Here is a 14,237-nt window from a genome sequence, read left to right as displayed (position 1 = left end):
CAATATTAGACTCTGGTATTGGGTTGAAGGCTACTGTGAAACAGCCACTTCTTGAAAAAAAATGCACTTGTATTGTCCCTGTGAGGACCTACAGGAAGAGAGCGTGGTTTGGAGTTCCATTCCTGAGGGTTCCGTATTTCGCCACAATCCTGTCACTGACACAGCCACCTGAGACTGAATCACATAATCCATTCATTTTACAATACGTTCACTCTGATTCCCTAAGGCACTACGGCTGTATAGATAAATAAATTGTAAAAACAAAGCTGGTTCGGTTGTGTACGTCTATGACCGTCAGTGACCCTCACACTGTGTTCCTGTTCGCGATCTTAGTTAATGTAAATAAGCAGAGATGATCAATACGAAAATTTCTGTCTTTTTCAGTAACTGGGGGCTTGTTTCATTTAGGTGGGATGTCTGAAACCTCTCTACTGTGTAAAGTTCCTTCTCTTATTGTTCTCCATTACATGTAAAAAATAATTGGTTCAGTGTCTCAGTTGATGGGAGAAAGCAAAGAGAATACTGGCTAGTGCAGGACAACGCTTAACGACGAATCTCTGTGAGGTTCTAAGGAATTATAATGGTCACTGCCTGCACTAGCTTTGTTTTTCCTCTGCGCCATTTTCATTATCCTTTTCAGAAGCGAAACTGTTTTCCATGTACAATTTAGGGATAGCAGACAAAAAGTACGTGTCCACCAGCAGACTCCACGCTAATTCCATCTGACACAGGATCTAGCCTTGAAAGTTGCCTCACATCCGCGAGGAGTAGAGAGTCCACAAGTTCCTTCGGGCTATAGCGTAACAGCTTCATTTAATTTAATATAAACACCATAAAAACGACAAAATTTTATGACAAAAATTTATGTAACGAACTATCTATATTAATCTACAGGTAATATTTTGAATCTCTAGAACTAAGTAAATGAAGGTGTATTAATATACATATATATTTTAGACGAACAGTTGGTAACAGGTAGGTGTTTTTAAATTAAAATACAGAACGTAGGTACGTTTGAACATTTTATTTCGGTTGTTCCAATGTGATACAAGTACCTTTGTCAACTTATCATTTCTGAGAACGCATGCCGTTACAGCGTGATTACCTGTAAATACCATATTAGTGCAATAAATGCTCAAAATGATGTCCGTCAACCTCAAATGCATTTGGCACTACGTGTAGTGACATTCCTCTCAACAGCGAGTAGTTCGCCTACCGTAATGTTCGCACATGCATTGACAATGCGCTGACGCATGTTGTCAGGTGTTGTCGGTGGGTCACGATAGCAAATATCCTTCAACATTCCCCACAGAAAGAAATCCGGCGACGTCAGTTCCGGTGAACGTGCGGGCCATTGTATGGTGCTTTGACGACCAATCCACCTGTCATGAAATACAGCTAGTCAATACCGCTTCAACCGCACGCGAACTATGTGCCGGACATCCATCATGTTGGAAGTACATCGCCATTCTGTCATGCAGTGAAACATCATGTAGTAACATCGGTAGAACATTACGTACGAAACCAGCATACATTGCACCATTTAGATTGCCATCGATAAAATGGGGGCCAATTATCCTCCTCCCATAATGTCGCACCGTACTACATTAACCCGCCAAGGTCACTGATGTTCTACTTGTCGCAGCCATCGTGGATTTTCCGTTGCCCAATAGTGCTTATTATGTCGGTTTACGTTACCGCTGTTGGTGAATGACGCTTCGTCGCTAAATAGAAAGCGCGCAAAATATCTGTCATCGTCCCGTAATTTCTCTTGTGCCCATGGCAGAACTGTACACGACGTTCAAAGTCGTCTCCATGACATTTCTGGTGCATAGAAATATGGTACGGGTGCAATCGATGTTGATGTAGCATTCTCAACACCAACGTTTTTCAGATTCCCGATTCTCGCGCAATTTGTCTGCTACTGATGTGCGGATTAGCCGCGACAGCAGCTAAAACACCTAATTGGGCATCATCATTTGTTGCAGGTCGCGGTTGTCGTTTCACATGTGGCTGAACACTTCCTGTTTTCTTAAATAACGTAACTATCCGGCGAACAGTACGGACACTTGGATGATGTCGTCCAGGATACCGAGCCAGTTGGGCATTTTGATCACAATAGCCATACATCAACACGATATCGACCTTTTCCGCAATTGGTAAACGGTCCATTTTAATACGAGGTAATGTATCACGAAGCAAATATCGTCTGCACTGGCGGAATGTTACGTGATACCACGTACTTATACGTTTGTGACTATTAGAGCGCCATCTATCACAAAGCGAAAAAAGTGGTCCAACTAAAACATTCATTCTTCTTTACGTACTACACGAATATGTAATAAAAAATGGGGGTTCCTATTTAAAGAAACGCAGTTGATATCCGTTTGACCTATGGCAGCGCCATCTAGGGGGCCAACCATTGCGCAATCTGGTTTCCCCCTTCAAGCAAGACGAGTTTCGTTCGTTGTCGTTTTTTCGTTAGATGCTTATTTCGTGAGATATGTGGCTCGGTCACTATCAATGGACCACCCTGTATATTAAGAAGTTACTTTAATAGGATAACAAGGGATACAAATAGTTTGAAAATGACTGTAATATCTCTGGGGAATGTTTTTTTTTTAAATCAAATTTTCGAACATTTAATCTCGTAAGGCGGGGATGCAGAATGGATTTTTCTTTCCCAGTAGTTTGGACTACATTGTAGCGTCACGTGGCGGACAGAACGAAAAATGTCGCAGAAAGGATAGCATTGACAGCAGACTTGGACGTGACGTCCTTGTCTGATGGCTTCAATTTATAAAAGGAAGTGAAATACAAAAACTCATGGCCTACACCAGCCAGACTTCGCCCTTCTTCCGGTTTTCCGATGACTGTTACCCGTGTGAGGTCGTCCTAATGTTGTCTTCGCGACACCATTACAGTGCAGCGCTGATTGCCACACACTGTCTTTTTCCGAACCTTCAGCTCCCTCCAGTTGCGCGGTCAGCTTACGTGGCGCCATAGTCACTCTGACTTCACGCCACGTGACGTCCAGCTGTCTGTGTTACACTGGGAGAACTCTGGAAACATAACATGTTCTCGCACTTTCATTCATTTCCACCAAGCTGTTAGTACTTTATGTTACTTTACCTACACTACTGGCCACTAAAACTGCTACACCACGAAGATAACGTGCCACAGACGCGAAAAATAACCGACAGGAAGAAGATACTGTGATGTGCCAATGATTAACTTTTCACAGCATTCGCACAAGGCTGGCGCCGGTGGCGACACCTACAACGTGTTGACATGAGGAAAGAATCCAACCGATTTCTCATACACAAACAGCACTTGACCAGCGTTGCCTGGTGAAACGTAGTTGTGATGCCTCGTGTAAGGAGGAGAAATGCGTACCATCACTTTTCCGACTTTGATAAAGGTCGGATTGTAACCTATTGCGATTGTGGTTTATCGTATCGCGACATTGCTGCTCGCGTTAGTCGAGATCCAATGACTGTTAGCAGAATATGGAATCGGTGGGTTCAGGAGGGTAATACGGAACGCCGTGCTGGATCCCAACGGCCTCGTATCACTAGCAGCCGAGATGACAGGCATCTTATTCCCATGGCTGTATCGGATCGTACAGCCACATCTCGATCCCTGAATCAACAGATGGGGACGTTTGGAAGACAACAGCCATCTGCACGAACAGTTCGACGACGTTTGCAGCAGCATGGACTATCAGCTCGGATACCGTGGCTGCGGTTACCCTTGACTCTGCATCACAGACAGGAACGCCTGCGATGGTGTACTCAACGACGAACCTGGGTGCACGAATGGCAAAACGTCATTTTTTCGGATGAATCCAGGTTCTGTTTACAGCATCATGGTGGTCGCATCCGTGTTTGGCGACATCGTGGTGAACGCACATTGGAAGCGTGTATTCGTCATCGCCATACTGGCGTATCACCCGGCGTGATGGTATGAGGTGCCATTAGTTACACGTCTCGGTCATCTCTTGTTCGCATAGATGGTACTTTGAACAGTGGACGTTACATTTCAGATGTATTACGACCCGTGGCTCTACCCTTCATTCGATCCCTGCGAAACCCTACATTTCAGCAGGATATTGCACGACCGCATGTTGCAGGTCCTGTACGGGCCTTTCTGGATCCAGAAAATGTTCGGCTGCTGCCCTGGCCAGCACATCTCTCACCAATTGGAAACGTCTGGTCAATGGTGGCCGAGCAACTGACTCGTCACAAATACGCCAGTCACTACTCTTGATGAACTGTGGTATGGTGTTTAAGCTGCATGGGCAGCTGTACCTGTACACGCCATCCAATCTCTGTTTGGCTCAATGCCCAGGTGTATCAAGGCCGTTATTAAGGCCAGAGGTGGTTGTTGTGGGTACTGATTCCTCAGGATCTATGCACCCAAATTGCGTGAAAATGTAATCACATGTCAGTTGTAGTATAATAAATTTGTCCAATGAATACCCGTTTATCATCTGCATTTCTTCTTGGTGTAGCAATTTTAATGGGCGGTAGTGTAGATCTTCCACTGGGCGAGCGACATGAGGTGTTGTCGCACCTTGCTTGAAAACAGTGGTTTCCACACGGTTACGCTCTTACAAAGCAGGAATCGCATGCTGTACCAAGAGGTCTCGATAACGGTAGACCTGACAGACTCTCTGAGTCTTGAAAGAAGAGTGGACCGAGAAAGAAAGATCCTTGGGAATCCACACCACACACTCACATCCTGTGAAGGCAGTGGTTCTTCGTGCACAACAGGCGGTTTAACAATACTCCACAGTCTGCAGTTCTGTGTATTTACTGCGCTTGCAGTGTAAAATGTGCCTCGTCACTCCACAGAATATTTTCCGGCCTCATGTCGTCAACTTCGATCTGTGCCAGTAGCCGTGGAATAAATTCATAATGGTGCTGCGGGTTAAGAGGTTCCTGTTACTACACCGCCTGGATCTTGTACAGGTTCCAGCAAAATTTTCCGTACTGTTTGCCATCTGATGGAGAATTCTCGCGACACTGTACGAGCACTAGCACTACCGGTGCACGTGCCGCTTGGTCAGTTAGAACGACAGCAGCTTCATCAACAACTTCAATCGGGATAGGACGCCTTCCTCTTCTAGGTGCCACACAGAGCTTACCAGTGTTTTAGAGTTTCATTATCATCTTCTTCTCACCTCAGACCTTTCAGTCGGCGATACTCTCTCACTGCAGCTCCGTAATTGCTGTCGTTCCCACAAAACAGTTTCACTCATAACGCTCGGTCTCTCTTCTCGATAGCCATGCTGTTCACTCACATTATGGCTTCTTAAATAACAACGTGGATGTCATACCGTCATAGAAACAGTGTAAAGACTAGGATTCATTCTTAATATCGGCGAAAGTATCAGTTGTGGCCTCAATTAGGGCGTACCTTCAGATCGTTTTATAGGACACTTTTCGTTACTCCAAATGTCTGCAATTCCACTTGCAAATGAAACATTGCTTCATCTGATAATGCTGTTTGCAGGAACAAACTTACACTCCCTTTGATATCTAATAACGTGTTATTGCGAAATTCTTCACGTTGTTCATAACCACAAGGATGTAGTTTTTGCAGTATGTGAACTTTGTAAGCGTGAAGTTTCTATCGTTCGCGTAACACTCTTCGTGGTCTTGGGTACAGAGCCGACAGAATGCCTGGTTTGCATGGCGATCGTGTAAACACTACTCGGCTGTTTTCGACATTCTCTGTCTACGTTGAAGGTGGCTGTATTTCTTCTTTACAACTGCAGTGAAACAAAAAAAAAAAAAAAAATTCAACCGTTTCTTACTCAGCAAGAAATGTGGTGGAAATATCTCCTAAGTTGGAAATTTTTGAAATTTGTGGTAAGGTCTTATGGGACCAAATTGCTGAGGTCATCGGTCCCTAAGCTTACACACTACTTAATCTAACTTAAACTAACTTACACTGAGGACAACACACACACCCATGCACGTGGGAGGACTCGAACCTCGGACGGAGGAAGCCGCGTTGGCCGTGACAAGGCTCCTAAGACCGCGCGGCTAACCCGTGCGGCTCTCCTAACTTGTTCTGCACCTTCGTTGCGCTGCATGTTGCAGGTCCTGTACGGGCCTTTCTGGATCCAGAAAATGTTCGACTGCTGCCCTGGCCAGCACATCTCTCACCAATTGGAAACGTCTGGTCAATGGTGGCCGAGCAACTGACTCGTCACAAATACGCCAGTCACTACTCTTGATGAACTGTGGTATGGTGTTTAAGCTGCATGGGCAGCTGTACCTGTACACGCCATCCAATCTCTGTTTGGCTCAATGCCCAGGTGTATCAAGGCCGTTATTAAGGCCAGAGGTGGTTGTTGTGGGTACTGATTCCTCAGGATCTATGCACCCAAATTGCGTTAAAATCTAATCACATGTCGGTTCTAGTATAATATATTTTCCAATGAATACCCGTTTATCATCTGCATTTCTTTTTGGTGTATCAATATTAATGGCCAGTCGCGTATCTCGTCTTTAAGTTTTGCAGAGCAGTGTTTTATTGCAGTATGCGTAATGGGAAGTGACCGATTAAGGTGACGGACGACGTACACTCTTTGACATAAAACTTGACCGGCGGCCGGCCGCTTCAGAGGCTAAGTCCGCGCCGATCGCGACATGGGACAAAAAAACTGGCCAACTCGCTAATTCTCTAAGTCCGGTTATCTGCACAATCTGGCAACACTGTAGACTGCGGCACTTCCTGGAGGAAAACTTGTCCCATGATAGAGAAACGCTAGGCTGATTACGCCTGTGGTCTAGCGGTAGCGTGCGTTGTTTCTGTTCATAATGTCAGTGGATCGAGAGCAGGTGGTATAAAATATTTTTATAGCCTCTTCTGTCTGAATGCTGAAGACGTGAATGTAATGGTAGCGCAGATTCAATCTATTTCGCTTTGTGACACACCGATATCAAAATTTTATCCAGTAACGATTTTGCGGCAGATTTCCTGCAGACTGTCCTCCTCTGGACGCCGTATGCGGCAAAGCTCCGGGATCCATTTGCTGGCTACTGGCAGCGGCCGTGGCGACAGCAGCGGCGCTGCACTCCCCCGTTCTTTATCGAAAGCGCCTGCTACCGCTCATCGCTTTTGATGATTTAAAACGCTTTATTATTAAATGTTGCTACACAGAATATTTCTACAATTTCCATTCACGCTCAAAAGCAACGGAGACAGACGCCCTGATTAGTAGGCGGGTATTATATTACATTAATCGGCAAGAGCTGAGTATGGCCCGAAATTAATTTTATAGACTGGGACGAAATTAAACCACCTCACTACATTCGATGAATTTATAAATGCTTCATACCTCGTTTCTTTTCCTTTCAAACTCAATTATTTGTGCAACTGACATGTTAGACCTATATGACGAACAAAGCTCAAATTTATATCGTTGACAGTCGGTTTGAATCTTTTCAGGGTCTATTTTACAGTGAAGCACCTTGGAATTCGCAAAGCAGAAATCCATGATATTAACTTAATTTACTAAGTCGAAATCGGACGAAGATTGATGTTTAAAGGCATTCTTCAGATTTCGCATAAGAAATTTTTACTAGCAGTTTGCAACTCCATTAATTAAAATGGAAAATAAAAGGTTGTACTCAGCGGCTTCTACCGTGATTCGAACTGCTATGTCTTATAGTACAAGCACTTCAACGCACAAGGGAACCTCTGAGCTAACGACACACTGGCGGCCAGAGGCGGAATATAGTCACTGCGATGTTGCCTGAGCCTCAAAACGCAACCTTAAACACACGAACAGAGGAGGTGGAGATTACTGTTTTAACGTCCCGTCGACAACGATGTCATTAGAGACGGAGCACAAGCTCGGATTAGGGAAGGATGGGGAAGGAAATCGGCCGTGCCCTTCCTAAGGAACCATCCCGGCATTTGCCTGAAGCGATTTAGGGAAATCATTGAAAACCTAAATCAGGATGGCCGGGCGCGGGATTGCACCGTCGTCCACCCGAATGCACACACAAACAGGTGTTACTTATGTGAAGAACGCCATTCTTGGAGTCCAGAAATTAAATATACTTTCTAATTGTGTCATCTTGCAGTGGATTATATCGTACGAGTCTTCGATGTGGAAAACGAATGTCAAGTGAATTTAGCGAGGTAACGCCGACCTACACCCGGGAGTAAATGCACTATCAGAGTGTTGACAAATACTTGCTACGACGCTGCCATTTGTAGGCTCTCTGACGAGGCAGCTCTTCAGCGAAATGCTTGCCGTGATTCTCCGATGCGGTTCTTCAGAGTGGAGACGCGCGCGCACGTTTGGTTTTTATGCGGCGTTCTCCCCTGATGGTTTCTGACGTCGCCTTCTGGGCTATGTATACATATGAGACATTCAATTATCATTAATCCAGAATGATACAAGTTTCAGCTTCCGGCGTGGAAGAAGGCTGTTGACGCCGACATTATATCATTTCAACGTAGGGAAAGCAAAACGGATCATTCAATGTTTCTCATTCAACATAAAGCATGTGAGATAATTTTCCGTAACGTTCATAATCATCTAAAAATACAAACGAAGTAAAAATACACCGGAAGCTTATTCGAATTGAATATAACGCTTTGCACCTCGATGTCGAATTTGTCCACTTGCAATCTTTTGCAGCATACACATAGAATGTCATGATTACCACGAGAATGAAGAAATATGTTGGTAAGGATGGAAGCAAGAAGAGACGCAGTCAACAAATATTCTATTCCTCATGGCATTCATTTCATTTGACACGTAAGAAGAGGTAAAGCGGGAATTTACTTTCGTTAACACGAAAGATATGCCGCACATATTGATAACGAGGAAGTCTGCGTCTTCATACGTTTCCTCCTTGAAATCTGTATGCTCTATTATATACTAAGTAGCCCGATCATTGTTTCAGTAATGTTACCCTCTTGTTTGACCCCGTAACGATGAACAGATTCCAAATGCATGTCTCCCTTCCTGGGTTGTTTTTTGTGTTTTATTGCTTGGAATTCCTGAAGCAGACCACTGTGCCTTCCCCCCTCGTGGGTTAGGTCTCAAAACTAAACCGCTTTGTATCCAATGGCATAATTTATTCAGACAGCATCAGCATAAGACTATCAAACAAAGCCTTCCATTTACAGTTGCAGCACTCTAACCAGCACTGACCAAAGTGTAATCCACGGTCATGGTCCTAAATTACCAACTGTCTGCTACTGTGGCAAAGTCCGTACTACACTGTCGATTCCGCAGCACCATTTTATCTGGTAACACTGTGTAGTTGCACAGTTGTGCTACCAGGTCTGTCCTCACACTGTCAACTTTATGTATCTCACTTCTCCTGTAGCGTAGATCACGAGGAGCCGAAGTAAATGAGTGTATTCTGCATGACGTAACATTCAGTATTCCCTTCTTTCATAGCCACTCTTCATGTGCATCGATACCAAATAGGAATGCGAAAACTCTTGCGAGTGAGAGAATGACAATAACAATCGTAACAAGAACAAGCAAATAATGAATGATGTTTATTCCAACGCAGAACGAGAATGGCTTTAAATATAAAAATCTGTATCTATATCTATATCCATATCTATTGATATTTGAGTTGGCACAATGCAAATATATTCTTAGCATTTAGTTACTGAATTTAGTTCTGGATGTTTGCAGAGAAAAGGAAAAGTCGGTACTTCTCGCTAGTGTAATATAATGTGAACCAGCAACTACCCTTTCCTTAGAACACGACTCAAGCAGGTCCTCAAGTAGGTAGCAAGGCACTGCTGCATTCTGTTCCCTGACATTGCTCTGATGACGGTTAATGCAGATAGTTCCGATTATGAAATACAAAACGTATTGCAGGTTAGTTCCTAGGATAGTAACATTAAATTTGCGTTGTAGACGGCACATGAACGTGACGACTATCCATATTACTCATCAATATAAAAAGACAATATTTAGGGAATTTAGCAGGATTACTCAAAATGAATTCTGAAATTGGGTGACTGACTGCACAGGTGCTAAACGTCGTCAAGAGTATACGATGTCCTAATCGCATTAGGAATATGAAGATCGTCTTCGACAGCTCTCAACTTTCACATTGCTATCTCCACCCTACTCCAGACAGCCCTCGGTGGAGTTGTACTACGTTGCCGATGTTATGGAAGGCCTTCAAACCGACAACAGACCACATATTGAAAAATACAAGCGAATTCTCTTGCAGCGTAAGCTTATTGTAACTAATCTAAAAATTATTGGAGAGGAACATTGTCCTATTCAAAAAAAGTAAAATGTTACACACTGTTGACGTCAAACGGACATTATCTATGTCCTGTCTTGTGTCCTACTCATCTATAATATCAAGTGTACTATGAAAATGATTATATATAATGGATGATAGGGTAATGCATTGATACCAGATGGTGGGGGCCGGCTGGTGTGGCCGTGCGGTTCTAGGCGCTTCAGTCTGGAACCGCGTGACCGCTACGGTCGCAGGTTCGAATCCTGCCTCGGGCATGGATGTGAGTGATGTCCTTAGGTTAGTTTGGTTTAAGTAGTTCTAAGTTCTAGGGGACTGATGACCTTAGAAGTTAAGTCCCATAGTGCTCAGAGCCATTTGAACCATTTGAACTATTTAACACAAAATGACATCAAAAATTAAAGTTATTCACGAGCAGCTAGTTGAGAATATGTATGAACATTAAATGACACGACGAACTGAAATAATATGACGAAGAGTTCAGCGCTCACTGGGAATAGAGCCCCACACATATCGTTGTTGACTACACACAAAGAGACGTCAGCTACCGAATTTTTCTCCACCAGCTGCTCAGAATAGCATCTTGAACTTACAGTCATCTCGCAAATAGTTCTGTGTCTCACTGGGAGTTAAAAACGTCAGATATCGTTAGTGTTGACAACGAATGAAAATACACTAAAAATCAAAATTATTATCCACCAGCAGATAGGTGTTCTCATGATAGAGCTTGATAATACATAATTAAATCTTTAGTGCCGGGCCAGGATTCGATCCCATTCACGCGTAATATGTGAAGGTGTTGAGGAATCTGCAGTTTTGAACAAACAACAAATTGTAGCCGAGCTGTATTGCCACGAAGGGATCAAATTCCGCGTTAAGGGCGGTCTGAGTTGCATTCCCAGTTTAGAACCAATTTTATCGACATACAGAAGCTCAAATAAAAGATGGAATAAGTGTCCTGTGACCATACATAGCGTTTGTGTCGTCACTTGAAATAAATAACTAGTATAAGAAAGGTTACTGGTGATAGAGTTTCTACATGTCGCCACTCCAGACTTTATTGTGGTTCAACCTACCGCCTACTTGGTAAAGAAGGAATATCATCTTTAATGTGAATTTTCAGACCACGCAGCCATTATATCTCCTCACTTGGTGTAGCCAGGAGAGAATGGAATCTGTCTCTCCCTATCTAAAATCATTGACGGAAGTGAGAATCGAACCCAGACCATAGGTATAACTACGTACCATCCGTCCAACAGACCACGAAATCCTCTTCTCTGCGAGTCATTTTTCTATCGTAACGCAGTTGCGCCACACTGGATGAGAATTCTGACACACAGGCTCCCTGTAGTAATTTGCAGCATGCTCAGTAAATTCATTTACTTGGTTGACCGAATCACCATGAACTAGCTGCCTCGGCTACCCAGTGCATACATTCGACTATTTTGTAATCACAGAAATAAAATCACGTAACTGCCACCTACACACAACTGCCAACAGTGTAGGATGCAGAAGTTTAAATAGGAAGTGTTCCTTTCCACTTGAGCTATTCTATTGCGCTATCTGTTACTAGAAAACGTCGTTCAGTCCAAAAGAAAAGCTGTAACTGTTTGTCTCTCAGAAGTCAAGACCTGGCCATATGCATAATCTCACAGTGCTGTGGAATCCAAAAGTTCTGGAGGAATAGTTACCGAGCTCTGGAGCTGCTGTAGCTACGTGTCAGCTTGTAGCATAGATAAGATGTCGCGAGTTCGAATACATTCAGTGCTACTTTTTTTAAAACGCAATTCTGCTCTCTGCTGAAGGTATCAATCTAATGGAACTTTGAACATAATTCCCTTCACTTCTCAACCCAAAGTAGTCGCATGTGGAAAAAGGGCTAACTACTGTGACATTTTGTTCTATTCAGGTTTAATAGACAGCAGGCAGCAGATGCATCTCGAAGATGTGCAGGGAGAGCGCATCGTGCCATAATATGTCAGAAAAGTATTTTCTATATTAGCCGTCGTGTGGTAGTGATATTTTATTCTTCTTCAAACTTTGTTTGACAGCTTTAACTCAGAACAAGTTTTCTACATGCATGTAATCAATAAACTGCATGTGCATTGTCAGACTGTCATAGGTAACATCTGAGAATTCGCATATATCGTTGATGATTAATTTCTCTCTCATGTTTACTATTGTTTTAACAACACTAAAGGAAACCTTACGAAAATTGTGCACTGTGTTATAAGAAATGAAATAAAACTAACCATGGTAACCTTACGACGAAAGTATCTGTAAACAAGCATGCCTCTATCGACACGAGTTAGTAAAATACTACTCACTTAGATTTTGATTGGGTCTGTGTTTAATTGGTATGCTGCGTCATACTCAAGAGGTATGCAAATGTGGCATTTCATAAATATAGTTACGTATTCCTAGAAACCCAAAATTCGCTTGTCAGCAGCGGAAAGAGGCCTTACCTGTTGTGCAGCATTGTAAGTTTTTCAACATTGCACTATGAGCTGAAAGCGTTTTCTTGCGATTTCCTTATTGATGTTTGATCTGACTGCTTGTAGCTCTTTCACAGAAGGGATAAAAACGTTACAGTCAGTGAGACTGGAACTGCGAACCGTAACAGACGCTTTTTCACAGCTCAGCACGTTACCACAGAGCTGGCGAGGAGGTATGGGTCTTAGCTTCCTATTACGACGGCAATAGTAACTAGAACTCGTAAACCGCTATTTGAATGTCGAGATTAGTTGCGGTTTCCACCTGCAACGACTTTCCTGGGCTGGAAACCGTAAATTTTCAATCTTTTGTTACCCTGCAAGCGATAATAACTCGGATTATTCAATGGAAATGACAGGTAAAATCAAGTGAACTTTGAGGCTTAATTCCGTGCACACCAGGAAGTAACTCGTCGATCACAGAGTTGCCAAACATACGTTGCCTTGTTGCCAAATCTCAGTTACAGTACCAGCAGGAAGAAGACGAACCGATGTGATCCTACAGCGGTCTGGGAAGTGACCATAGCTGGTGTCTCCAAGTCACGGCTGCTACGGCCTGGAAAACGTAATGCGTCTGATTCGCTTTCTGTAACTAGGTTTAGGGACTGGAGTGTAGTTACTAATAATACTCAGAACTGACTGCAAACTGAGCATCATAAATCAGTAACTCTCATTGTTGTTTTTATATTTCTTTCGTAAGTGTACTCAAAACTAAGAAAGTCATTCACAGGCGTTTTCGTGCCTCGCCGATAGTCGAGCACAACATACAAATAAAAATAAAAAAGAATGTGTGTGTGTGCGTGTGTGTGTGTGTGTTTGTGAGAGAGAGAGAGAGAGAGAGAGAGAGAAATAAAAAGCAATGAGGGAGAGTGTAAAAAATTGTTGTAAAGAAATTGAATCAAGGTATTTAAAGAAATCTTTCATTAAAACGACACGTTCCATATCATTACAAAATGTCGTATTCATGATCTATGGAACAAGAGTTAATCTAATGTAATCTAATCTAATCTAATCACATCATATTGATGATTAGCCATGAAGAGTCATGAATTACCGAAATTTTGGCCAATACCAGTAACCAAATCTAAACTTGAAAATAAAAGACGACAGTTTTTGTAATAAACCGTGACTCCTATCAAGACCCTTTCGTCCCTGTTATCGAACCACGGAAGATGTCTGATATACCTCCATTCTGAAGTAACAAAGCGTGCATGCATTTAAAGATGAAGTGCATGATGTGAAGTTCTGTGACGGAGATACGAACCCAACACGTAATCCGATTGTTAACTAAGAAAAATCAAATGTTACGTATCGGTTTTTCTTACGAGCCGCTAGGTGTCTGAATCTAAAATAAGGATACAAACTTTTGTGCCTAAGCGACAATCGAACTGCACACCTACCGTGCATCCACGAATATAGCTTAAGTTTCAGTTGCTTACTCATGAACAGTAAGATGTGTGCGTGTTTGACCAGA

Source organism: Schistocerca americana, chromosome 4, assembly GCF_021461395.2.
Source record: "Schistocerca americana isolate TAMUIC-IGC-003095 chromosome 4, iqSchAmer2.1, whole genome shotgun sequence".
Classification (NCBI taxonomy): domain Eukaryota; kingdom Metazoa; phylum Arthropoda; class Insecta; order Orthoptera; family Acrididae; genus Schistocerca; species Schistocerca americana.
The sequence above is the reverse complement of the archived record's forward strand: the minus strand, read 5'-3'. Positions refer to the sequence as shown.